Source organism: Echinops telfairi, unplaced genomic scaffold (assembly GCF_000313985.2).
Source record: "Echinops telfairi isolate 266 unplaced genomic scaffold, ASM31398v2 ScPeMD7_3;HRSCAF=10, whole genome shotgun sequence".
Lineage (NCBI taxonomy): Eukaryota > Metazoa > Chordata > Mammalia > Afrosoricida > Tenrecidae > Echinops > Echinops telfairi.
Window position 1 is genome coordinate 35484328 of NW_022103899.1, and position 11969 is coordinate 35496296.

Here is an 11969-nt window from a genome sequence, read left to right on the forward strand (position 1 = left end):
TAATCATATGCTACCTCTTGAAATGGCTGAGTATCAACTAATTCTTTTTGGTCCAGTAACTCTGTGTATTCTTTCCATCTTATTTTAATGCTTCCCACAGTGTTCAGTATTTTGCCCATAGAATCTTTCAATATTTGCAACTCGAGGGTTGAACTTTTTCTTCAGTTCAGCTTGAGATATGCTGAGCGTGTTGTTGTTTTTGTGATAGAAATATTTAGCAATCAGATTCTTGTACATTTGAGTAGTTATCTATAAACATATTAACCTAGCTAAAATCTATCTGATTATATGTTATTTTAGATGGCCTGCCACCCTACCTAGATTATATATGATTTTAGATGGCCTGTCGCCGGATACAAATAATAAAGAAGTTAGGGAAAATTGTAGCTTCCAGCATCACAACAAGAGGCAAGTCACCATAGTATGACAGATGAATGGTGGTTTAGAAATAGAGGAGTCAGAAAAGAATAAGAGGAGGAATTGTACATAAGGTATTTTAGTGGCAACTATATGATTACAAAGACCCATTATGAAATCCAGCTATTGTTACTCAAATAAAAAGAGTATTATACCAGTAGAATTATATATTGAGCTAATGATGTATATGGACTAGATATTAAGTTGTTAATTACACATTTTTATTTTACAGTAAGAAACCAGGGAACATTATCAACCTTTTGAAAACTCAACAAACATTACCATTTTTCTACTTCTGTGAACAGGTAAGACCCTCTCTACTATTAAAAAGTTATCAGAATTGTGAAAAACTACTCTTTGCTAACCATATGAGGGGACTTCAAAAAGGTCCTGTAATATCCATTATCTTTTAACTTAAGTTCCCACAGCCTTTTGAAGTTCATGTGGGTGTATACATTTACATATACAAACACATATTTACATTTATCAATATTTACAAGGGCCTTAAGTAACTTTTAGTTTGATGTGATAAAGGAGAAATACACTTATGAATACTATGGTTAATAAGCTTTGAGTTATTATAATAGAGCTTCCTAGTGTTTGGACTGATTTAATAGTAAAAGAATGTTAAGACTCCTCTCTGGGAAACAAGGATGGACCTGAAGCTGCTTCTCCTGTTGTTATACTCACTCACAGCCCTCGGACAACAGTAATAGTTCTTCCCCTCTCACTGGTGCCAGGTTTGGTGTTATGTAGATCACTTTACATAAATTAAATAGTTTATGTCTCCCTGAAACCTCCTGAATTAGATATGAGTATCATCTCTATATTGTAGACCAAGTAGAAAGAGGAGGCAGCTAACTGAAAGCGTTCACCCAACATTGTGCAGGCCTGGGAACAGCAGAAACTATAAGGAATATCGGACCCAGCTTTTATTGTGAAAGCATTTTCATGGTGTGATAGAAGTAACTAGCAATCAGATTCTCCTACATTTTGAGTGGTTATCTAGAAGCACGCTAACTCGCTTCAAGCTATCCTAATAAAGAAGAAGAAGAAAAATCCATTCACAGGGAGATGCGTAGGAAACAAACGTACTTTATGTCAGCACTTTCTACTTACGGGGTGTTGTGTGAGTCAACAAAGGAAATGACACTCTTGAGCTCAGTTTATAAGCCAAAGCAATATTATTTACCTTTCTTTAGCTTTCTTTAAATTCAGAATTCCATTTATAAGAAGTTCTTTGAGTCAAAGCTGATACTTTGCTTCCCGGTTGGCTGCTATTGCCCAGTAGTAATGGCAGAAAAATATTATAAAGAGAATCTTAACTTCATTTCTGATTTTTAGAAATGCTGAATATATAATCTTAAAATTGACAAAAGTAAGATTCACCTTACTATTTTTATATAAATTATAATCCAGAAATTTATAAAACTTTAAAAGTAAATAGAGAAAATATCATACTACCAAAGTACATGCCATAAATTTTTTTTTAATATGAACATTCTACTATATTCAAATGTTTAAAAATGAAATCATGGGAAGGACAAAAGTTTACCTTCCTTCCTTCCCACTTTCTTACTAAACCCACTCATTGCCCACACATAGGGACAGTATAGGACAAAAGAGACTTGCCTTTGACTGCAAGGCTGTAACTATTGACAGGAGCATCCTGCCTCGCCTTTCTCCCTCAGACCAACCGGTGGGTGCCAACCACCCACTTTCTGGTAACTCATTGTACCACCATGCTTTTTCTTTCTTCCTAAGAGATGTCAAGGTCAAGTCCTAAATTTGATTTGGGGGAAACAAAAAACTTCCCATGGATGTTTTAGTACTTTCAGGCAGGTACATAAAATAATGTCAGATAATTATATTTTAAAAGCTTGCATAAATGGTATACATATCTTGCAACTGACCACTATATTTAGAATATTAATATTAGTACCTAAAGACCAAGGTGTCTCATTTTAAGCATGTCAATCTTTTAGTGCTTCTCAATTACTGTCATTGAGTCAACTCTAACTCACAGTGACCCTAGAGAACCAGGTAGAACTATCCCTGTGGGTTTCCAAGACGACAGTAAGACTTTACGGGAGTAGAAAGTCCCATCTTCCTCTCTCAGAGCAGCTGGTGCTTTTAAATCGCCAACCTCCTGGTTGGGGACCCAACTTGTAACTTAATACACCACCGTGCTGACTATAAATTATTCTTACTGCACATGCGGGTTAAATGTAACTAGCAAAGCAGCTTTGGGATTTGACTATAAAGAATCCAAAGTTCTTAATATGTGAGGACTTGCCAAGCTGATTTACGTTTCATTTCTATCTCTGAGAATAAGAAAAGCATTTTTATTGACTATGAAGATCATATTTGTCTAATGAGATTCATAATTTTCACTATTTTTGCCACAACATAATAATTAAACTCTGCTTTATTTCCCCAAAGATGAAACATTGACTATTCCCAAATACAAAATGAATATGACTTTTGAAATTTAAAATATACATAAAAAGAAACTAGTTTTATTTGATCCATTTTAATTAGTTACCTTCCCATAGAACTTATTAAAAAGAATTTTAATAATATGGAGTCTTAATTTATAGTGCCAAAAAACAAAGAGACATATTGGGAATGCCTTAGCTCAGTAGAAGTGAGAAAACCATTTTAAAAGGAGTAAATGTAAATATTTTAATTTATTCTTTTGTAAAACCTCTTAACTAGCAATACTAAGACTGTCCCTCACCTTATGTGACTTTGATTACTTTGTATCTTCAGCATTTTCATCATTTATAGATGGGCAAAATTTATCTGTAATGAAAAAATAAGTTTTGATAAAGAGAGACTTACTGGGCTTTTTGTTATTGCAGTTTATTATGATTCCCAGAAAGAGTTTGTGTTGTTGAGAACACTTGATAGGAGAAAGTCAAATAGTAGAGGACTAGAGTCCACCTTATGGTTACTGAGAAAAAGAAAAGAGAAAGAAAAGAAAACCTGGTATTTTCATTACTCTCTTTGACAATCAGTACCTTGACTTGCACTGATGGCTATGTGATCAGCATTCAACTCCTGTCCCATAGCACTCCTTGTGAATAATTTTAAAGGCAGATTTCGCTTTCTAAAAATAAATTCTATTGGAAAATTAGGATGTCAGGTGTTCCTTTTATGAAAGACTATCAGTATGATCAGCTGGTCTCCAGTCATGCCCAAACTCCAAACTACTCGGACTCTTATTGAGTAAGAACCCATTCCCTTGGGGGGGGGGTTGTGAAGAGGGGAATCTTTCATGGTGAACTAAAGACAGAATGAGGGAGAGTTGCCCACATACTCTGGCTGGAGTTAAAATAACAATAACAGTCCTCCTACTTAGCAGGCTGAGTCATGAGCACACTCTACTGGTTTCTCCGCAATTCTTAGCAGATTGTTTGGGCTGGAAATGTGTAGGCAGAGGTGGGCACCACCTGCTGTGAAGGCTGCAGTACTTGTTTGGAGAGTGCTGATGGAAGTCTGGTCTTTTAACAGTTTGGCCAACTGGAGCTAGGGGAGGTGTGCTAGGCCGGATTGACTGGAGAAGCAAATCCCATGACAGTCAGATAAATGTAGAAATAGCTTTTTATCAAGAAGTTAACGTATCAGGAAAATATCCCAGCCCAGTCCAATTCAAGTTCCTAAACCCAATACTAGTGCATAAGTCCATCTTTAGACTCACACAGTCATAAGCAATCATGCGGAGTTCAGGAATATCACAGGCCTGTGGGTGCAAAGTCTCCAATGGCAGTGGTCACATCTCCGGTCCCTGGTCACTGTCAGGGTCAGCCAGCAGGAAGGTGAAGACAGAGAGGGGGGATGGGTGTTCCCAGGGTCCTCCCATGAGAAGATCATGCCCACAAGGAGTCACCATCAAACTGTGAGCTGATGGACAGGCTAAACACAACACACACTTTTAAATAGCTTCAAGTTGGCATGGAGTCATGTGATTACCACGGGGCAGGGGGAAAGCGGCACAGCAGGCTTTTTTTTGTGATCCTTGGAAGAAAAGAATGGTGGTTCAGAGCTGATTATTATGTTTTTAATTATTTTATTTGTAAGCCGCTTAAACAGGGAGAATGTCAGGGTACTTGCCCTAACACATCATCACAGGTCCAGTAGGTGCAAATGTACAGCGATAATAAGTAAAGATTATAGTAAAGTCATAAAGAGCACGAGAGATAGAAGAGAGATTGAAATAATGGAGTCAGACACATTTCATGGTAGCATGCTCACCTCAGCCTCACTTGGTGGTCCATGTGGAGAGAGAGATATTTAATGCTAACCAAAGCTTTCTTATTCTCTGGGGACATGCAAGCCCCTAATTACAGGTGAAGACCTACATCACAGGAAAGGCTTGTGCTATAGGTGATATAGTAATGGGAGGGGGTCATCTAAGGGTAGCCACGTAATAGGAAGAGGAGGGATTGGGGGTACATATGTGACAAGATGGGCAGATCCTAGAATCAGGGTGGCAGCCTAACTTTGATGTCACTGAGCTGGTTTGACCTGTTCCCTTGCTCAACTGATAGAGACCATTATCAATAGGGTGTGAACTCCACCTACAGAAACCAAATGACTGCAGGCCTTTAGGGAGAGTCGTCTATTGTATGTAACAGCAGCAGACCAGGGCCTACCATAGTCTGGTGATTGACTGCCTCCAGGGAGGATGTCTGTAAGCATCTGACCTCCCCCCATATGCTAGCAAAAATCTCCTAATGTTTGGCATGTTTTGGGGGGAGACAAAGCTGGGGAAAAGTATATAATCCCACAGGAGAATTGTTGCTAATGATCTCAAAAGCCAAAATTTGCTTAGATGTTTGTTTTCATGAATTTCTCTAGGCCAGTAACAGCCACCTGGTCAGTCCGTTGGGGGAAGGACTAGACACTTTTAGAAACCTACCTTTTCCCTTAAGTAGAAGAGGGAAACTTATCCTGTGTTGACTAGGGTATTTCATAATCTCAGGGCCAGGAAAGAGATGGGATATTATGAATGACCAGGACCAGCAACCAGACCTGAACCAGGAACCACGAATGCACCGTTCTCCCAGTCTCCAGGGTCTCCAGGCCTCACTTCCTGGACTTCTCTTTGAATCACCACATATCCAGATGCCTCTCCGCTGTGTACGGCTAGATTTCCCTCCTGTTTTCTACATAAGCATAGCTCTCAACTTCACCTACGCATCAGAGCCAGAATTGTTAGTTATTGTCTGTAGAGCAGTTTTTATTTCCTAAGAAAGTACCGTTGCAGCCCTGGTGGCATAGTGATTACACATTGGGTTGCTTAACTGCAAGGTCGGCCGTTCAAAACCACCAGCTTCTCTGAGGGAGAAAGACAGGCTTTCTACTCTCATCTGAGTCGGCATCAACTTGATGGCAGTGAGCTTGGCTTGTGGTTTGGGACTGTTTATGTAATTAATTGTATCCAGGGAAATAACCCAGTAGGCCTGCGAGGGTCCTACAGCCTTGAGTGAGAAGAAGGAAGGGTGAGCAGTAAAACAGTGGGCAAACACTCCCAAGAACTCACCAAACTCCCCCAGCTGTTGTTCCCACACTCTGCGCCCCAACAGATTCCCCTTCAGTGATGACTGGCGCATCCAGAACCAAAACGCAGGATGCCCAGAAACTAGAAAAGCAGAGGTTTGAGCCATCTCCCATGGAAAAAAGAAATGGCTGAGAACTTTTGGGCTGTTTCTTGTTTCTTTGCTAATTAATATTTTAGAGAAGTTTCCCTCTATACTATGTTTTTCCTTATGATTCTGAGACCTCTGTGTTGGATAATTCTTAGGCTTTATTTTCCCAAACTTGATTTTTCCCAAAAGTCTGAGATTTTTTCATTGAGGACATTCCTAAGACTTTGAAAGTCCTGTTCTCTCTCCCATTGCCCCTTAGGACAGGAAGTAGCATTCTGACCACTATAAGAGACTTGTGAGCAAAGAAGCCACTCCACAGAGAGCAACTTGTCCATCCTAGACAATGGGGAATATAAAAAGCAGCTTCAGGGAGCGCTTCAGTACAAAGTAAACATTAGGTCTCTGTGTTGCCACACTTTCCAGCAAAAACAAAACCTCTTGTAAAATGTATTTATTGACCCCCGTGTCCATATGGTACCGCATGAAGTAGGTAGAATTAGCCCCATGTAGGGACATGTATGCATGTGTTCACAACACCAAAGTCAAACTCGCTGCCATTGAGTCAATGCTGACTCATAGAGGACACGCCACCCCTGGGTTTCTGAGACTGTAACTAGAATAGAAAGTCCAGTCTTTCTCACAGGGAGGGCTGGTGGCTTAGAACTGCTGACCATTCATATTGCAGCTCAATGCGACACCACTACATCACGAGGGCTCATATGCTTCCACAAGGGAAGTCTCTGAATAAAAATAGTTCCAAAAAGCACATGTCTATTTTAAGGATAAAATTTGGCACTATATGATCATGAAGGAAGAACACTTTAAAGCCTCAGACCTATGCTCATGGAAACCAGTTTTCATCCAGGATAGAGAGTGGCGAACTTGGGCAGGAGACCCTTCAGCCAGTGTCCTCTGGGCCTTGCTGTTTGTGGAGGAGTTGAGGTGCCATCTTCCTTGCCCTGTTGTATTAGGCCTTCGCCCCCTTCTAATCTAGTTTCTCACACCTACCACCACTGATTCCATTCTGATGCCTAGCGTTTGGGAGGCCACAAATCTTTACAGAAGCAGAAAGCCTCAGTTTTCTCACATTTCCAGTGCTGGGGTGAACAATGAGCCTCTTTTCCCCAGTGACTCCTTTCTCCACATACTGCCTGCCTAATTTTGAATGGAATACACCAACACCTTTCTAAGACATTCACTTTCTGCAGGAGGGAAAACATGTGAGGAGACCCCGAGTCCTTTTCCTGTAATCATTCCAAAATGATTTTGTTTCTGCTTGCGTTGAAGCCTTAGTTCAACTATTCCACTCTTGCTAAGAGGTGGCCACGACTCTCCTCAGGGATCTGCGAACCCATGGGGCTTGGAAGAAAACATTGTATGGACACAGGAAACAGCAACGTGTGGTAAACACAAAGCAAGTCTGCTTTCCCTGGGCTAGGCAGGGTAGGAATATGCATTGAGTCAGGAGGGTACATTTGCAATAGAGAATGGCTGAGCTATAAGGCTAAACAGAAGCAGATGTTACAAGGGGACCCACCAATGGCTGTGCCATCTTTGCTGCGATCACGCCCAGAAAGCCGAGGGGCACAAAGGGGCTAATTTCAGAAAACCCGCAGGAAATACTTCTTCCCTGGGTTTGCTCGCTCACACCTCCCACTCCACCGCCCACAGGCTCTGCTGGTTGCTGTCAGGATTTGCTGTGCAGGCAGTAAATTGGGAGCTTTATTTAAATTTAAAACCCCTGCTACTTCTTTTAGTCTCATCCGTTTGTTTTCTAACCTCAGTATATTCTTTTTCAAACCAAGTGCATTCGTTAGGATTGGATAATGCTTTTACAAATGACCCCGAAATGTGTTCAAACTTAATTTCTGGCTCATTGAACAGTCTTGGGTCAGTGTTGGCATTGGCAGGGCTTCTGTTCTCTCGTTATCCAGGGACTCCTTCTCCTCCCCCAGGCTTCATGGACTTGTCTTGGTTTCCCTCCTTCTGGAGAAAGGGTGCAGACCTGAGGATGACCCCTTCCGGCTGTATCTGAACCAAAGTCTGCCGGAAGTATTCCTATCACTGCTACTCACACTCTATAGCGCAGACTGCACTCACGGCCATGTCCAATGGCAAGGAAGGCTAGGGATCACCCTCTGACTGTGTGCTGGAAATAAAGAAGAAAGAGCTTTTTAGTGAACTGCTAGCAGTCTGTCTACCAAGGGAAAAATCTGCCTGCAGAGTTCAGATAGCTGAACCATGGTATGCGATCACTCAAGCTGCCACAGTGTCAGTCAATTTCCGTATCCTGTTAGGAAAATCAAAAATATGAGATGTGTCCATTTATCAAAACTTTATTCTTTGAAGGTGTATACAAATTAAGTGCTTTCAAAAAGGCTTCTTCTACAAGTAAGTGTGAAATCTAAAAGAACAATAGCTAAAAAAGCAGTGCCCAATACTGCCGTTCATTTTCTTCGATAGCAGCTTATTAAGTGAGTCCATTGATGAATCAATGTAGATATTTATTGGGACACAAACTAAAGTTTTTCACAATTTTGAGTTTTCTAAAATTTATTACAAAGAATCATGAATTGGTATGGTCAAAGGAAAAGTCATGTTTTTATTTGTCCCAATAAAAGAGAGTTAACCTTTTAAGGAAAAATCAGACAAAGGTAAAATATTGATGATGAAGCAACATAGTTGGTATGTTTACAAGAATTTTTATTTTTGGTGCGCTTATAAAAAATCATATATATTTGTGTTAGGCCAGCTTGACTAGAGAAAAAAATCCAGTGATACTCATATATGTGTAAGAAAGAGCTTTATATCAAGAACTAATTGTATATCAAGAAAACATCCCAGTCTATCCAACTCAAATCCGTACGTCTGATACTAGTCCATAAGTTCCTCTTCAAACTCATGAGGCCACAGCAATGATGCAGAAGGCAGGAACATCACCAGCTGGTGGATGAAAAATCTATGGATTCAATAGTGGTGACTCCAGGGCTCTACCAGGTCCAATCACGGATGGTAAAAACAGAGAGAAAAGGGAGGTTCCCAGGACACACCCACAAGGAGCTATCTTCAGTCTGTGACCTGATTGAGACTAGACTCCACCCCGACACATGAAACTATGTAAGTCCCACAGTAGGTCTCTCATCATATTTTATGTGCACTCAGTTCTCTTTACTTGAAGTCTGGCAACATTGCTGTTTATATGTCAGGTAGTATTGAATCTGATTATTTTACAGGAGCCTAATACTGCATCACAACATTGTATAAAAGCCATTGTAACAGGTAAATAGTCAACAAAACCAACAACATGTCTATGAAACAATTACATCACAAACTTTCACTTCCCTTTGAGTCAAACACATGGGTTTTCATGACAATAAATATGTAATTGCTAGATATTCTTTGAAAGTTCAGATGATTTTCTTATTAAGATTAGGTGTCAATTTAACCATATTCTCATGGCACCAGAGAACATTTTTAAGTGAAATCAACCAAGAAAACAGGCCCTTTCTTGAAGTGTATAAAGAAAGGCAGTGTGATGCTTCATCCTGTGGTAGAAGAGAAATGTTGAGCCAATCTGACAGCTGATTCCTTGATTGCCTTTATCAGATCTTCTGGAGAAGTATGATTTACTAAAACCTGTTAAGTTCTTGTGACTTTTTACTATTCCTTTTCTTTTCTCATACCCACCCCTTTATATATATTTTTTTCAATCTAATGAGTGTCAGTAACACTAGTCATAACACGTGCTCAGTAATTACTACAGAGGCAATTGAAGGTTGAGACAGTGGTAGTCTCAGTGATAGAAATTTAGAATGTGCTAAACAAATACTTTAAGTGAAGGGGTGCCAAAGCTTGAGTCATTTCAATCCATTGTGGGAAATAACCACTCGTTATCAATTCTGAGTAACAAGCAAGGGGCCCAAACAATCGAAAAGGCCTTTCTCCAGGACAGCCTGTTGTCGTGCTAGAAAGGTCATGCTGAGGGGAAGCAATGTACCGGCTTCTTGCTTTTTGGCTTGTGTATTTATTTCTCTATTTGGCATATGTGTAGAATTAGACTTAGCCTTGTAATTGGAAGTGAAGAATCCCAGAAATGATTGTTGTCTGAGTGAAAGGAATAAAAAATATAGCAGTATAAGAAAGCCTAAGAGGCAGCAGACCCGCATGTGGACCGCACACAGCGACATGTTTGGCGGTGGTGGTAGGTGCTGTCAGGTCATCCCTAACTCCCAGCAACTCTTTGTCCAATGAAACCAACCCCTGCCCGGTCCTGCACCAGCCCCACAGCTATCCTTATATTTGATCCCATGGTTGCACTCACTCTTCCTCCCTTTGCTGATTGCTACTTTACTGAGCACGATGTCCTTTTCCAGTGACTGGTCTCTCCTGATAGCATACCCAAAATATATGAGCTGGAGTCTTGCCAGGCTCACGTCTAAGGAACATTTCATGGTGAATCGGGTGAGGGTATCTAGAGCACTGAATTTCTGTACATTGAATTACACAGTTCGGTTTCATTGATCGAAATTCAACAATTTCTTATTTCCCAACCTTTCTGAAGTTTGTACATGGTGTTACCCTTTCTATTCCAAAAGGTTGACTGCCTACAAGGTGTGTTTCCTGGGTCGTTGAATATTTCCCATGGAGCCCTTTATTATAAAGGCTTGATTTTTTTCTTCAGTTAGTTCAGCTTGAGAAATGCCTCAAACATTGTTCTCTTTTGATTTTTTTCACTCCAAGTCTTTGCACAGTTCGTTGTAATATTTTATTTTACCTTCTCAAAACAGCTTCTGAAATCTTCTGTTCAGTTCCTTTACATAATTATTTCTTCCTCTCACTTTGGTCTCTTTTCTTCTATTTTTTAATTCCTTTTTCTTACTTCCTAGATGCTATGTTTTATATAATTCCATGACTAGTGTTCAGTGCATCAAATGTGTTCCTGAGACAGCCTTTAAATTTGGGTGGGATATATCCATGCTCTTAGTTTGGTTCTCATGGTTGATTTACTTCAACTTTACCTTGAACTTGCTTACAAGAATTGATGATGTGTTCCACAATTATGCCCGGCCCTTGTTCTAACTAGAGCAAAGAGAAAGGACAACAATCAATTCCATGCTCCTAATGGCTTCTCCATTGGCTCTTCCCACAATTTGATCACCACCTTACCCAAATCATCCAAGGACTTCCCAATATATTTAGAAGTAATTTCAGGCTTTCGACCATGTGCTGCTTGATCTGACCAGGCCTGGTCTGTCTAGCCGTCAGAGCCTGTGGTACTCTTCCTATGTCTTCTTCCAAGTCAGCCTCAAACACACCGAGCTTGTTCCTCCTCAGGACCTTTACACTTGCAGCCCCCACCCCACTCTCCCTAGAACACCTTTTCTCTGATTCTTTGCACAGCGAGTATTTCCACAGCAGCTGAGCGAGTGTCTGCTGCAGAGACTGCCCTGACCACCTGTAAAAATGGTGTCCTCTTCTTGTTTGCTGTGTTTTCCTCAGAGCAATTAACAGCATCTGAAATTTTTATATATTGCCTATGTTCGGTTGCTATATGATAACCCCCATGATAACATTAACTTCAGCAGGACAAAAATTTAGAGTGATTGATATGTGACTGCATCTTGAAAGGAAGTCCCTGTCTTTCAGAAATGCATATCTTATGGATGGTAACCAGCCCCACCCTGCCCAAATCTCACTGCAGGTAACTTCTGCTTAATAGGTATTGCCATTCCAACTATTCTCACTTCTTTGTAAGTCAGTTCCGATGGAAGTCAAATATCTATCTCATTTCTATTTTTAAAATTGCCCTTTAGTGACATTGGGCCTCCACTCAAGTACTCCCTCAACGCAAGAATACTTGCTTCTATTAAATTGGCATTCTATGATGCTCACCTTCCC

At 40.3% G+C, this 11969-nt stretch overlaps 1 protein-coding gene across 33 annotated transcripts in view; it reads left to right on the forward strand.

Moving 5' to 3' along the window:
- The window catches only part of MAP2 (microtubule associated protein 2), a 241754-nt gene that overhangs the window by 133571 nt on the left and 96214 nt on the right, over positions 1-11969 (forward strand). For 26 of the 33 annotated variants that reach the window (XM_045297147.1, XM_045297204.1, XM_045297182.1 and 23 more), the window contains exon 1: positions 643-722. The exons of 6 other annotated variants lie outside the window; for them this stretch is intronic. The gene's annotated coding sequence lies outside the window, so the exon portion shown is untranslated. Of the gene's footprint in view, positions 1-642; positions 723-11969 lie in introns of those variants that run through there. One more of the 33 variants, XM_045297177.1, reaches the window with a different exon arrangement.